The sequence below is a fragment of the Phodopus roborovskii genome, unplaced genomic scaffold, assembly GCF_943737965.1.
Source record: "Phodopus roborovskii unplaced genomic scaffold, PHOROB, whole genome shotgun sequence".
Lineage (NCBI taxonomy): Eukaryota > Metazoa > Chordata > Mammalia > Rodentia > Cricetidae > Phodopus > Phodopus roborovskii.
This window is the reverse complement of record NW_026126571.1, coordinates 25792354-25796665: the sequence shown is the minus strand read 5'-3', so window position 1 is coordinate 25796665 and position 4312 is coordinate 25792354.

Genomic DNA, 4312 nt, shown 5'->3' with positions numbered 1-4312 from the left:
TCCCTGTTTTACTGGAAGAGCATGCTTGATCTTGCAGGGTTTAACCTGGCCATTGTAATTTATTAACATAATTATTTTCTGAAAGGGTATGAAATGACTCACAAAACTGCAGTGTGGCTAGGGGTAGCAGTGTACACCTTTAATCTCAGCTCTTGGGAGGCAGAGGCAGACAGATCTCTGTGAGTTCAAGGCCAGCCTGGTCCACAGAGTGAGTTCCAGGACAGCCAGAGCTACAGATTTAGAGCAGAGGCTGGGGAGGCAGGAAGGATAGGAAAACAGGAAACATTTCTGGAAGCTTGTTTTTGCTTTTAATTAAGTGTGTAAGTGGTGGGGGGTATGAATATATAGTGCAGATAAACTCATGGTGCTGGGAAAACGGCACTGTGGACTGCCCAATGGGAATGCTGGGCCAGCTCTGTTTCTCTGGGAAAAGCAGTTTTGTTCTTACCCCCAAACCTTCTCACCAACCACTTGTCCTTTTTATTTTATTTGAAACAAGGTCTTGAGACAAGGTGTAGACCTGGCTGGCCTTGAACACACAATCCTCCATCCTCCCAAGTGCTGTGATTACAGGCATAAGCCACCATATCCAGCTGAGAGGTTTCTCTTGGACATGAAGCTTCTGGGGCCTGTGTCATACAGAGTCCTCTAGCAGAGGTAGAGACGTCAGGCCACAGCGTATATCACAATCATTTCTGTAGGAGACTAAGATTCTGCCCATCAGGGACACGTGTCAGATCTTTAACTTAACTCAGGTGGATTCTGGTGGGTCTCACTGTTAGCCACACCACCATACATGTAACCCGTCAGCAGCTCTGCCTGCCATTCTTAGTAACAAGAGGTCGGGGAACCTTATGCTTCTTGCCCACAGTCCTTTGCTGAACTGAGGTCATGAGCAGGACTGGCTACCACACTTGTCAAGTTCAATGTAAAATGAAACTCCCTTGTTCAAGATCCATGGATTCTGAGATGGGTACACCGAAACATTAAGCCAACTATTGATCCTTTAAGAGTGGGATCCCACAAGTCACCCATGTTTGAATGATAGTCATGAAAACAAAAACAAAAAACCAAAAAACTAAGAGCCTGTGAGGACAGAGGCTGAAAAAGGAACCTCTACCTCCAGTGCTGACCCCAGAGTTGGAAGCAGAGAGAATACCCACACTCTATAGAGGATGTGAGTGCTGGACACAAACACAAGGCTGCTTTCTTTTCTCAAGTTTCTTTTTCACTTCAGCCCTCACATTATAGAACAATGGGTAATTAAGTGAGCAAACAAGCCAGATCTCTGAATGACCTCTGAGTGCGCTCAGTTTGATGATTAGAGTTTTTCTGGGTGAATTCCCACAGAAATTTCCTTCAGGAAAAGGGATGCATGTCCCCACAACCTAACAGTATGTCATGAAAGCTGAAGGAGGGCGCTGGCCTCTGAGTGACAAGAGGTGTGGTGCTGAGAACTGGATGGGGTTTCTTAACGCTTTATCAGTATAGAATTTATATACAGTACTGACTTGTTCAATTTTGGTTTTTTAAAATTACATTTACAGTTATGCAACCACTACTACAATCAGTTTTAGAATGCAATTGTTAACCTCAAGAGAAATCCTACATCTATTAGCAATTACTCCAACCTCCCCAGCCATGATCCTACTTCTGTCCATGTGTCTCTGTGTATTCTGGACACTTCCAATGCATTGAATCATAGAATATGTAGTTTCAAAATCCATCCATGCTATAGCACACACCATTCTGGATATGTTAATTGTAAATGGAATAGGACTCTGCAAGGAATCGTGTGGCTTATTAAAGTCAGGGGAGAGTTGGAATGACAGCGTCATTTTAGACATTTTGTGTTTGAGATGCTTGTTATACATCTAATGGTATCATTCATCCATATATAAAGAGTCATTTATCATTTCCTTCTACCTTACATAGAAGTTGCCTCTAAATGAACCACAGACCTGCAGACCTAAATAGAAAGCTAAAATTACTGTTAAAATTCATACGAGAAAATGTAGGTGACTTGATAGCCGTAAAGATTTCCAAGGTAGAACAACAATAGCAAAAAAAGCATGGAGTTTTTGTAGTAAAGTGATAATTTATACTTTATCAACATTTATTCTTTGAAATACATTTAAAAGAACAAAAAATTTGAGCTGGGTGATGGTGGCACATGCCTCAGCACTCAGGAGGCAGAGGCAGGCTGATCTCTGTGAGTTCTAGGCCAGCCTGGTCTACAGAGTTAGTTCCAGAACAAGCTCCAAAGCTACATAGAGAAACCAAAAAAGAAAAAGAAGATCAGTGGTCCTCACACTGGGAAGGGTGCATCAACAGCCCAGGAAAGCAGATGTGGGCCCCCTTGTCAATGGTTGAGCACACAGGCTGTTGGGTCTGTGCTGGTGGCTGAGTCTTTGGCTTTTGACCAGTGAGAGCTGAGAGGGAGAGAAGCATGTGTCAGCCAGGGGAGAGAGGAGAGTCTGGTGTCTGTCTGTAGCTTGGAAAGGGGTTGTAGGGCTCAGGTTGGTGGGAAGCATCATTGCTGGTGTCCCCAGGCCCAGCAAGACTGGCAGAAGCAGGTGTGGTGGTATCGGCTGTTATTAATAGGTTGAATATTAAGGCTTTGTCCCCAGCTTGTGGATTTGGTCATGTAGAGATGATTAATAAGTCATGAGGGCTCTGACTTCATCAATGAAACCACAATTTGATGGCATTATTGAGGAGTGATAGAGACTTGAACGGAGGGGCCAGGTAGGAGTACATTGATCTTTGAAGCATATATCTTGCTCTGGCCCCTATGTCTGTCTGTCTCTCTCTCTCTTTCTCTCACTAGCTAGTAACTAGCTCTATTGGGTTTGATGGTAACCCAAGAAAGGTGCGCTTACCAGAAGTCTGCAGCTTTGGCTTTTGGGGAATAATGCCGTCTATACTGAAGTATGGGAGTCAAGAGGAGATGATTTTTGAGCTGGGCATAATGGCCTATATCTATCATCTCAGAATTCAGGATGCTTAGGCAGGATTGCCTCAAGTTATGGGCACATAGAAACATTCAGGCTAGTTTGGTGTGTGAGGTTCAGATCCACAGAGACCATGGTGGCCTTGGTAATGAGCAGAATGGTGAGACAGAGACCCTCATTACAGTGCATTCACAGGCAAACGGGAAAAGGATACAGCAAGCGCGCATACTCTAGGCCTGGGGTTGCAAAGTGGCTGGCCAACAAGAAATGGGGACCCTGTCACATGACTGCAAGAAACTGAGTTCTGTTAACAGCCATGTGAGCTTGGAAGACAAGCCTGGGTTTAGGAAGAAATGCTATCCCGCTGACATCCTACCACAGCCTACATTAACCCAAGCTGTGCTAACCTCACACTCACTGTTATGGTTTGAACATGGGCTTACATGGTGAATGTTTGGCTTCCTGTTATCTTAGGAGATGCTGGAAACCTCACACAACACCTTGCTGGAGGAAGGGAGTCAAGGGAGATGCTATTTTGAAGTCTATATCTGGCCCCTGCCTACTCCTTTGCTTCTCACTGCTATGAAGTGAACAGCCTCCTTCACATGCTCCAGCAGTCCAGATGGACCCAGAATCAATAAAACCATCTCTGGAGCTGTGAGCAAAATAAACCTTCCTCCCATGGCTTGTTTCTGCCAGGCATTTCAGGGACAGCTATACAAGATTAATGAATACACTCATAGAGATCATGATAGTGACCTGTGGGCTGAGTGTAAAATGACACTAAGGACTTGTAACTTCCAAGTCAGAGTGACAAGTGTGTGTCTTAGTGACACACACAAAAGCATTCAAGAAGCGTCAGGGGTTTGTTTTAAAATTACAGTGAAGAAAGTATTAGATTTTTTCTTTTTAGTTTGAAAAACTATGGCCAGAAGTTAGTAACTAATTTGTTTCTGAATGAAGTAAGTGAACTTTATTGACAGTGTGCACTCTGGGTCTGGGACTAAACTGGGAGGAAGGGAGAGCCTAGTGGGTAGGGACTGAATTGGGCAAGGGCTCTCTCTGGCAATCAAAGACCTGTCAGAATTAAAAGAAGCCATTGTATGGATTCAGGCATTATGCTGGCCTGCCCCTGTCACCTGGCAGAATGCACTCAGGCAGTACCCTGGTCAGCCCAGAGTTCCATGGTTGGTTGCATAGACTGCACAAAGGACCTCTTTAAAAGACAGACCCTGCCCACTTCCGTTCTCTTGCCCGCGCTCTCTCCCACTCCTCCCGGGGGGGCACACAGAACTTTTCCTGTCTCTTCCTTTCTGTCCTCTCTCTGTCTCTTTACTTCTTTTCTCTTTCCTTCCCCC